Source organism: Elaeis guineensis, chromosome 10 (genome assembly GCF_000442705.2).
Source record: "Elaeis guineensis isolate ETL-2024a chromosome 10, EG11, whole genome shotgun sequence".
NCBI lineage: Eukaryota > Viridiplantae > Streptophyta > Magnoliopsida > Arecales > Arecaceae > Elaeis > Elaeis guineensis.
Window position 1 is genome coordinate 14,771,354 of NC_026002.2, and position 11,765 is coordinate 14,783,118.

Genomic DNA, 11,765 nt, shown 5'->3' on the forward strand with positions numbered 1-11,765 from the left:
CTTTGGATCGTTTAGGTCCTAATTAGATTTTGATTAGATGAAATTAGATGATCGGACCCAATCTAAACCGTTGAAATATGGTATTCGTATTCTTTCTAATTATTGAAATTGATTCTGTATAGGATTGTGGATGTTTGATCATGGGATATCGCGATATGATCTACGAACAGAATTTTTGGAAGAAAATTTATAGAATTATGTGGATTTATTGGAATGCGTTCGAGGTAAGTAATGTTTCACTTTTTTTAGATTTATCGATAAATTATAATATATTTTTCTGACATGATTTGTGAAACGATGCATGAATTGGATGAATGATATTTTGTTATGAAAATATCTTATTTGAAATGTTATGATGAAGCATGATTGAACATATTGATTTCATGATGCATTATATTGATTGATTTCGATACTACATGATTATATTTTATTATCGAAATTAGAATATGAAATATGATTTATGAAGAATTATGATATAAGAAACATTATGAATTGACAACCTGACTATGTAAAGGACCCTGCCAATGGGGGCATATACGTTGGCAATTGATTTGTCCTGAGGGTTTACGTCGCCAGAGAGACCAGCGACAAACCGCCAGAGAGACCAGCGGTTCCGAAGGACTTTGCTGCCAGATGATTCGCAGCTCACCGCAAGAAGATACGCGGTGTTATGACCCTGCCACAGAAAAATATGGTCATAGCTCATGGTTGACGAAAAGAATTGAAGACAAGAAGAAATTGAAATCTGGAAAGAAACTTGAATTTTGAAAAAGAAATAATTTGGCATGAATTATATTGCATAATTGAAAATTGATTTTCGAATTGATGAACTCTATATGCTTATTTTCTATAAATGATTATTTAACTTAAATGCCTGATGAAATCTGTTGAGAAGTGATCATTGCTTACTGGGCTGTCTAGCTCATTACCTCCTATTTTACTATTTTTACAGATGTTGAGAAATTAAGATGATACAAGATATGAATGGAAGAGTGATCAGAAGCAGAATTTCTATACTTTTATTTTCGGTTGAAAGTCTTATTGAATTTGATGTAAGGACTATGAATCATTGTTGAATTTATTGAGACATTAAAGAAAAAAATTTAGATCGTTATTTTTTGGATTTGAATTATTGACTAATTTATTCCGCTGTTGTTTTAAAGATACATGATAAGATGCCTTGCATGCTTATGGGAAGAGTTTTCTTGAGTATGCGGCGGTTGCCATGACCCTCGATTCACAATCTTCGGATCGGAGGCCTGACAATATAGTGGTATCAGAAGCATAAGTGGATGAATTATGAAAATATAAATCAGATATAGAATGGGTTAAGTGGATAGACACCAAGGACATTATAGTGTAGATCTTTGATGATTGTAATGTGAGAAATATTTATAAATTTTGATTAAATATTGAGATTATGTATGAAAAGATCGCAAAGAGATTATGACATATGGAGTTTGAAATATGATGGAATGATCTATTGATCATTGATATGATTAGTTAGATTTGATCGAAAGTAATCACAAAAAGGATTGACATAAAATTTTATTTGCAATTTGGTTATTAATTTGATCATTGGTTATTCAAGTGAATCGTAATTCAAAATTCCGATGTGAGAATAATATATGATATACTTCTAGTTGAGAAAGTTGACTATTATTGGCAAGATAAAGATTTGACGATAAAAATTTGTTCAGGATGGACTAAGAAAAATCTTTTATGATGCTTGATTGGAATATTATCGAAATTAAATTGTATGTGGATTATAATATAAAGTGGCATATTAGGATGAATGCATATTTGAGGATATTGCAAAGAAACCTATTTCTTATTGATGAAATGATTATGAGGTTGTAGAATATTCATCGTACTGAAATCTTTAATCATCATCCTTAGATCTAGATAATAAATCTTATTATGTTTCTTGGAGACTACATAATGTGTATGAAATTTCAATTTAAAGATTTCGTATCTAAGTTGATCAAGAGATTTTCTGATATTATTGTTGAGGTTGTTAATGAAAAAATTATATCTTAGATTAAGATAAAAGATCTGATTTATATTTATTTCATATTAAGGGATCCATGTGAATTTACAATTTAGAAATTTTAGATTTAGGAATTGATATGGAGTTCCTTTGCTTTTGTTAAGAGGTCCCTAATTGAATCTACTATTAAATGGAGATTTGATTTTTTTTGAAGCTTGTATGATTGTTATGAAAGGATATTTGATAGATATTGAAGATCCTGATGATAGAAATTTTAGAAAAAAAAATAATGATTTGAAATTCATATATATTTGATTATGTCCAAATTTGGTGGAGCATCGAAGGATTTTTTTTCATTGATTTGACTTATAAGAATTTTTGATTTGAAAATTATCAATTGGAATTGATATGAGAATTAAGATTTATTCACATTGATTATAGTAAATCTATATGATGGTTTAAATATGATATTGGACTCAAGGTTAATAAGATTATTGTACCCAGTAAAAGTATGAATGAGAATCGAAAGTTAATCTTTGACTTCAATTGAAATTTAAAATTTTGATCTTTTTTATTGATAAGATAAAGAAATAATTTGATCAAACTTTTTTTTTGGTGAACCTAAGAAATTTTGATTATTAGATCAGAGTGCGCAGCGAAGCATGATAATCTGGATTACTTTGAGTAAGTCAGGAATGTTGACCTTTGAGTTAAAGAATTATGATAAATGATATGGTTTGATACAAAAAATTTATTGATATTAGAAAGAATAATATTTTAAAAAAAATTAAATCATTTTAGATATCCTAATGTGATTTTTAAAAGTAGTGCTTCCACCTACTATGCTACAAAAATAATTAACATCCTAATTCTAGGATGAGTGGACCTTGATTTTTGATTTTAGATTTAGAATTTAGAGATATTTTTTCTATCCTAGAATTAAATTTTATAATTCTTTATTTATTAAGAAAAAATTTGAGATTGTTTATCGAATAATGATTTCGATCTTAGATTATTATATCAAATATTTATCTCCAGGGTATAATAAAATTTGAAGTTTGACTTTTTTATCATTATTATTTCTCTGACTGAATAGAAAAGATTGAGGTTATCTATTGATATTGATGATTATTCTAAAAAGATGGATTGGAGTTATTTATAATTTAATTTGATAATGAATCGATTAATTAAGAGTTATTAATGTTTAGATAAAGAAAATTGATATACTTACTTAGAATAGAGACATTGATTTTGTTATAAGAAAAATATAGTTTTGATTTAGATCAATTTTTGAGTTATTGATTTTTATTATGGAATGACTTAATGATAAAATTTGCTTCAAGAATTAGAATATTTAAGAGTTTGAGGTTTGAGTAAAAAAATTTCGATGATTAGAAATAGTGATATTGATTCAATCAACAATGGTGATATTGATCTTTATGAAATGACTTAATGATGAATTGTATCGAGAATTAAAATATCAAAAGTTCGAGAATGAGATTGAAATGATAAATCTTCAATCTTTGAAAGTACGAATAAGAGAAAATATTTTTGAATTTTGATTGATTAAGATGTCATCAAATAATTCATAGAAGTATGTTTTTCTATCTTTTGATGGGTTGAAATTAAGAGTGGTTAATATTTTGAAAAATAAATAATAGATTGATGATGAATGAAGTTCTTATGCAAGAATAGAGACATTTACCTTCTTCTATTCACAAGAAATGGATTTAATTTTAATTTGAGTCGTGAGATATTGAACATGATTTTATAAGAAATGAGATCATAATTTCAAAATCTTGAAATATTGAAAATCTTTGAGATGTGATTTGATAAATACAAAAAAAAATGAATGGTTCCGTTTCAGATCGATGTTGATGTATTGACTTTTTCCTTATGAAATGATTTAAGAATGAATTTTATATCAAGAATTAGAATATTGAAATATTTATGGATGAGATTCAAGTAAGAAACTATGAAGACTCAAGCAAGAAAAATTTCGAGGACGAAATTTTTTTTAGAGGGAAGAATGTGATGGCCCGGCCCGAGAAAAAATTCCAGCCCACCAAAGCCCAAAACGAAAAAAAAAAAGAGAGAGAAGAAAACAGGGGCTCGTCGGCTCCCAATCGGAGTCGGAAACAAGTTCCCTCCGGCCCTATTTAAGGAGGAGATCCCTCCTCTCTCCCTTCCACCAAAGATCATAAGCTCAAACGACGGCAATCGTTGGAAATCCTCACGGAGACCCGTATCTGTGCTGTCTAATTGCTCACCGGAGAAGCCTCACCGGCGTCGGAGGTAAGCCTTCTCCCTTTCCTCTCTTCTCCCTTTAGTTCCATGCCAGTGTGCATGCTCGCCGACGACCGGAGTCACCGAATTTCTTTGAGAAAAAGGAGAGTTTTTGGTTCCATTTTTCTTTGATTTCGACGCCGGTGGTCACCGCCGACCATCGATTTTGGCCCTTCTCTCATCGTCGGGTCGCCCCCTCTGCCGACGGCCGCCCCACGCCGATTGCACCGCCAATCGGCCAGCCAACAGGGGATTGTGAGATCCCCTGTTTCGGCCCAAAGGAACCCACGGGAAGAAGAGGAAGGAAAAGAAAAGAAAAAGAAAAGAAAAAGAAGGAAAAGAAAAGAAAAAGAAAAAATAAGAAAAAAATAATATAATAATAATAAATAGGATTTCTCTCCTCTCTCTACCGTGAAGAAAAGAAAAAAAAGAAAAAGAAAAGAAAGAAAAGAAGAAAGAAAAATAAATTAAATTAATTAATAAATAATGATATAAATAATAAAAATATGAGAAAGAGAGTTTCTCTCTCTTCCCTCTCTCTCTTCAGCCTAAACTAGTATTTTCTCTCTCTAGAGTTGGACTTTCTCTCTCTACTTTCTCTAGAATCCTCTCTCTAGATTATTTCTCTCTCCTAAGATTTTTAGAATTTTGAGAAGAATGATGATGAATTTAAATGATCCTCATGATGGATTTTTGATCTGTGATTGTCGGATGGTACACCGACATCCACTTTGATCAGATCAGGTATTTTAGATTTTATTTCTCATGATCTTATTGAATTGACCACATGATAATTTCAGTATGATTTGATCCAATCGATCGGATTTGTTGAATCATATTGTCTGAAGAATTCAAGATGAGTTTTCTCTCTCTATAATTTTCTCTCTTTAGAATTTTCTCTCTCTAAAATATTCTCTCTCTTGATTGATTCTCTCTCTAAAAAGGTTAGTGAATGAAAAAATTTCTTTTAATAGTCCTGATCTGATTCTAATGAAGAACCCTGATCCATGATTGTCAGACAGCATACTGGCATCCACCTTGATCAGACCATGAATCTTTAGATTTGATCATCCATGATTTCGATCTAGCCATGACTTGATTTGATCATGTTGATTTCACTAATCGAGATATTGAATCAATCGTAATGATGGATTGTGTCACCTGATCAATTCAAATTGTACCTCATAAATTCTCTCTCCTCTGATTTTCTCTCTCCACTTGATTTTATGAAATTGATGAAGAAACCTCGGTCCTATCACTTTGAATCCGATTTGATCTGATAGTCAAACTTTGGATCGTTTAGGTCCTAATTAGATTTTGATTAGATGAAATTAGATGATCGGACCCAATCTAAACAGTTGAAATATGGTATTCGTATTCTTTCTAATTATTGAAATTAATTCTGTATAGGATTGTGGATGTTTGATCATGGGATATCGTGATATGATCTACGAACAGAATTTTTGAAAGAAAATTTATAGAATTATGTGGATTTATTGGAATGCGTTCGAGGTAATAATGTTTCACTTTTTCTAAATTTATCGATAAATTATAATATATTTTTCTGACATGATTTGTGAAACGATGCATGAATTGGATGAATGGTATTTTGTTATGAAAATATCTTATTTGAAATGTTATGATGAAGAATGATTGAACATATTGATTTCATGATGCATTATATTGATTGATTTCGATACTACATGTTTATATGTTTTATTATCGAAATTAGAATATGAAATATGATTTATGAAGAATTATGATATAAGAAACATTATGAATTGACAACCTGACTATGTAAAGGACCCTGCCAATGGGGGCATATACGTTGGCAATTGATTTGTCCTGAGGATTTACGTCGCCAGAGAGACCAGTGACAAAACCGCCAGAGAGACCAGCGGTTCCGAAGGACTTTGCTGCTAGATGATTCGCAGCTCACCGTAAGAAGATACGCGGTGTTATGATCCTGCCACAGAAAAATGTGGTCATAGCTCATGGTTGACGAAAAGAATTGAAGAACAAAAGAAATTGAAATCTGGAAAGAAACTTGAATTTTCAAAAAAGAAATGAATTTGGCATGAATTATATTGCATAATTGAAATTGTTTTCGAATTGATGAACTCTATATACTTATTTTCTATAAATAATTATTTACTTAACTGCCTAATGAAATCTGTTGAGAAGTGATCATTGCTTACTGGGCTGTCTAGCCCATTACCTCCTATTTTACTGTTTTTACAGATGTTGATAAATTAAGATGATACAAGATATGAATGGAAGAGTGATCAGAAGCAGAATTTCTATATTTTATTTTCGGTTGAAAGTCTTATTGAATTTGATGTAAGGACTATGAATCATTGTTGAATTATTGAGACATTAAAGAAAAAAATTAGATCATTATGTTTTGGATTTGAATTATTGACTAATTATTCCGCTGTTGTTTTAAGATAACATGATAAGATGCCTTGCATGCTTATGGGAAGAGTTTTTCATGAGTATGCGGCGGTTGCCATGACCCTCGATTCACAATCTCGGGTCGGGGGCCTGATAGTATCGGATCGACACGAACACAACACGTTTATGATACAATTCACAAAATTAATATAAATTTTTTTAAAAAATTAAATAAACTTAATTTTTTTGGAGGCCTAATTGAACTATAAAGAATATCAGCATGTATAAATTAAAGCAAGCAAAAAAGCCCATACAAATACATAGCCACAAACCATAACAAGAGTGATGCAACAAACCTATTATAAATATATTTAAAAACATACATCAATCATCAATCAAAATCTATTTTAATGTAAAAATAACTAAATTATATCAATATAAATATATTTTTATTTAAATTTCATAAATCAGTAAAATTTAAATACCAGATAACAATCAATAGTTCACAAAATATACAAGAATATAGTTTACCAACATAATATAACAAAAGCCCATAAACTAAATCACAAGTCACATTTTAAAACCATCAAGTCTCCCACTTTAAAATACATAATATCAAAAATCATAAAATTATTATAGATTTGATAAAAATAATATTTTTTAATAAATTTATAAAAATATTAAATAAATTATACAGATCTACTTCGAGTTCGTAAGTTAACTCATAAATAATACAAATTTTATAGGCTGTGATCTTATCGATAGTAATCCGCATAAGCTCAATTCAGAATCAAATTTTTTCATATCGTATCCGTATCAGTATCAGATTCGCATGGCATATCAAAAATTGCCAACTCTGCTAATAAGCCAAACAAATCTATGCAAGTCAAAATGTTAAAGCGCCGCCACAGGAAAAAAAGAAAAAAAAAAAAAAAGCAAGAAAGAAGACAAATGCTTGTTCAAGTGTTTTCTGGAAACAAAGTGCAAGAGACCTCACATCAAAAAAATAAAAAATGTGCATGAGGCCCTGTGAACTGAAAATGGCCTTTAATGGACCCGCAAAAGGAGCATTAGATCCTCCAAGCTTCAATTCTGGAAAAAGGGTACACAATAGATTTTGATTATCTAGAGAAAATGACAAGATCCTCTCCTCAATAAGCAATTGTAGAGAAGGGAGGAAAAAGAAAAAAAATTGAAAATCGATCCTTTTAAATATTCTCAATTGTGCCTGGTACTTTTAAATATTCTCATCATTACCCTTCCTTTTAAACCAGGTGCCTTAAAGAATTAGATGCACATCAGAGCAAAGTAACTTTCAGAAATCTAACAGACGGTAGGAATTTTCTATAACTATGACTGTATATGATTTGCCCTCTCGTTGAGTCATGCTGATGAAAAACCTCAATGTCATGTCATGAATCTTATGAATTAGTCCCACATTTATATATATTTGTTAGTGCTCTAAATTAATGTCATTTAGATATGTTAGAGGTTCTCAATTGAGGCAATAAAATGAGGGTTAAGTAGGTTGAAATTTTTAGTTGGACGAGGTCTGCCGTGGAGTTGGTGAACCATCCAACCAGAAAACAACAGCCCAGCTCTCTTTTCCCTCCATTTTCTTCTTTGTTCATCTTTGGTCGTGATGCTTTCTAGCTGGTTTGGTCCACCGGCTCAACGGTGGATCTAGTCCGATCAGTAATTTCTTGTTAAGCAGTCTGTATAAGGTAAAAAACAAGAACCAAAATCTCTCGAGGGGAACTTCTAAAATGTTATAAAGAAATCCCTCATAAACTATTTGTTTCCTCATAAATTTATTATTATATAAATAAGTTTCTAAATATGTTTATTTTACGATCATAAATACAACATGTTTTCCACCATAGGCAACCTAATTAAATTGTATTTCCATAATTTTTGAATACAAATATAAGAGTAAATTTAATTTTCTCTATTGCTGTCAATCTCTTCATCGCCTGTTCGTCGAGAATGAGTACCTGCAAAATAAAATCCATACTGATCGGAGTTGTCTCCAATGAAAATCTTCCGATGCCTAAATTAGAGAGGAAGACTGGACAACAGTAGTATGAGAATGGAAACAGAGCTCAGTCTGTAAAAATTAGCTTACCGAAACTTGTTGCCTTACCCCCTTTTTTATAGAGTAGATCGTCGTAACTGTCGGATATGGTCCCACATTTAGCGATGTAGAATCACAGAACGGTAATCTTGTAGTGGGTTATTAATCTCCGTGGATTACGTCGCAGTATCAGTGGAGTAACCGTCCGTGACGGTTATGATATATTCGAATGAGTCGGTCGATTGTACGTCGGGAGTCGATTATCGGTTAGTAACTCTGAAATACCGATGGTCAAAATCATTTATTGTCTGTAGAATCTAAATATCTACCGTCTACCGATCTTGATTCAGTAAGGAATGTTCGATCGGTCGATCGAGAATAGCGTCGGTCTGTCGAGTTCATAATCATTTTCAAGGTCGTCTTTGTTTAATGGACCAGAGTCGTATGTCAAACGGATTGCATCGAAAATTGATCGAGGTATGGAGGTCAATTAATTTTATCCCAACATTCTTGTAAATACGATGCAAAGCATCCTTAATACAAAATTCAATCTACATTACTTGTACGATGAATAAGTCCATGATGCTTGACCTGATTGTATAGCAAAATAAGTAATTATATCCTATATGAGATACAATGGTCGTATATGTTGTTGTTCGTAGGTACTCATTCTAACAGTAATTAAATGAGTGTTTGATGAATAAATTTAAAAAAATAAGTAATTATGATTGATAGCATGAATTATCATATGATGCATATCGTGTTAGATATATTTTCGCATCAAAAAAGATTGTATTTGTACACATGGCTCACACAGAATACAACTCTACTGTCTCTCTAGGATAATTTAAAATAAATAAAAGAAAGATGTTATTGTCAACTCTGGAGTCACATTATTGAGCCCCTATCATTAGCAAAAGCCAATAATCCTCCTTTACCACCCCACACACCGCACCTCCACCTCCCCCGCGGCCCCCCCACCCACACCCCCGCCCAAAAAAAAAAAAAAAACAATAATCCGACATGAGAGAGAAGAATCCTTTGAGGTGGACCCCACGTGGTTGACAAACGAGCGATGCAGCTCCCTCCCCCGAAACCGGTGGGCCCGGCCAGCTAAGCACCAGCCCACACCCATCGAAACAAACCCCACTCTCACCTCTAACCCTTGGGGCGGTCTGGCCCCCCTGCCGTCAAGGCACCCCTACCCTGGGTCGGCGGGCCCACTCTTTAATGATCTCGGTCCCTTTTGCGGGAATCTTTCGAGCCCCTCTTAATTTCCATTCAGTAACAGCAGCCCAAGACCCGACGCTGTATTCTCGCAACATTAATTTTCCAAAAAGTTCCCATCATCCGACGGCTGGAAACGACCGAGACCGACCCTTCATTTGATCCCTCATCCGTCGTCTCTCCCCATGACCTTCGACTAACGCCGACAATAGACCTCCAGTGAAACCGTTGACACCGTTATGACGGAAATAATTTTTTTCTACGCTGAATTAGGATAAATGTAGAGTGAAAATATCTAACGATGCGTTCTTTTGCGGGCAAGTCCTCTCCACCGCATGCCCTCGTGTGGGCCCATGTCCGAAATCCACTTCAGTCGGAATCCGATGGTCCGATAAATCCGGTGGACCAACTCCACACCGGTGCCCATCCCTGTATCAATCTCACACTGGGACCAAATTAGAATCTCTATATAGACGTGGCACCACGCCACTGTGCGATCGTTAGTCTTGGAATGGATCTGAAACGCCGCCACCGGAATATCTCCCCATCCGTAAGTCAAAATTTAAAACCTACACCCTCCCCCCCTCTCCTCTCCCTCGTGGGCCAGGAAAAGAGAGAAGGAGATTAAGACAAGAGAGTCCAACAGCTGCCCCCTCGAGACCTTCCAATCTCTCTCTTCTCACACGAATCACCGCCGTTAAGAAATCCTATCTTTTCTATGATGGACAGCTCCGGAGGCGCCATCGCGGCGCCGGTGGCGGATGGGAATCTGGAGGCGGCGGAGCGGGATCAGGCGGTGGGACTCGGCCTCCACGACGGCTCCGATCTTTGACGGCGGGGACCGCTCCGATGCCGAGCGCTTCCTCCGCGCCGTCGACGAGATCTGCCGCTCCATCAAGGATCCGATCGCCGTCGGCAGCCCCCGCCGGTCGTCTTTCGTCGTCGTCGTCGGCGGCAACGGACGCGATCCAGATCGCGATGGCACGGCTGGAGGACGAGTTCCAGAATATACTGGTTTCGAGAGTCAACGAGTTCGAGATCGAGTCGCTCGTCGATCTGAGCTCGTTGTCCATGTCGAGCTCGATGTCTGGGGAGGAGGTTCCGGCCGCGATATCTCCGACGCTGAAGGCTCTGATGAGGGAGCCTCCTGGCGTCGGGATCGGTGGGGAGCAGTCTGGGTCACAGGAGGAAGAGCAGCAGCTACCGGTCGACAAGAAGCATCCGGGAAATCGATCTTGTGCCGGACGACGCAATCGCGGATCTGCGGAGCATAGCGGAGCGGATGATCGCCGCCGGCTACGGCCGGGAGTGCGTCCAGGTGTACGGATCCGCCCGAAAGGCGGCGGTGGACCTGTGTTTCCGGCAGCTGGGCGTGGAGAAGCTCAGCATAGGTGACGTCCAGCGCCTCGAGTGGGACGCACTCGAGGCCAAGATCCGGCGTGGATCCGCGCTGCCCGGGCTTGCATCCGGATCGTCTTCGCCAGCGAGCGCCGCCTCTGCGACCGCGTCTTCGACGGCCTTGGTGGCGTCCCCGGCGGCGACGACGCCCCCTTCACCGAGACTGTCAAGGGCGCGGCGATTCAGCTCTTCGGCTTTGCCGACGCCATCAGCATCAGCCGCCGATCTCCTGAGAAGCTCTTCAAGATTCTCGACCTCCACGACACCATCTCTGACCTCCTACCCGACATCGCCGCGGTGTTCTGCTCCAAGTCCTGCGAGTCCATCTACACCCAGGCCGCCGAGATCCTCTCTCGTCTCGCCGAGGCCATCCGGGGATCCTCTCCGAGTTGGAGA

The 11,765-nt window shown here is 36.2% G+C and overlaps 1 pseudogene; it reads left to right on the forward strand.

Annotated features, from left to right (window-relative positions):
• The first annotated feature begins 10,623 nt into the window (after positions 1–10,623).
• Positions 10,624–11,765, forward strand: part of LOC140852170 (exocyst complex component EXO70B1-like) — a 4,354-nt pseudogene continuing 3,212 nt past the window's right edge.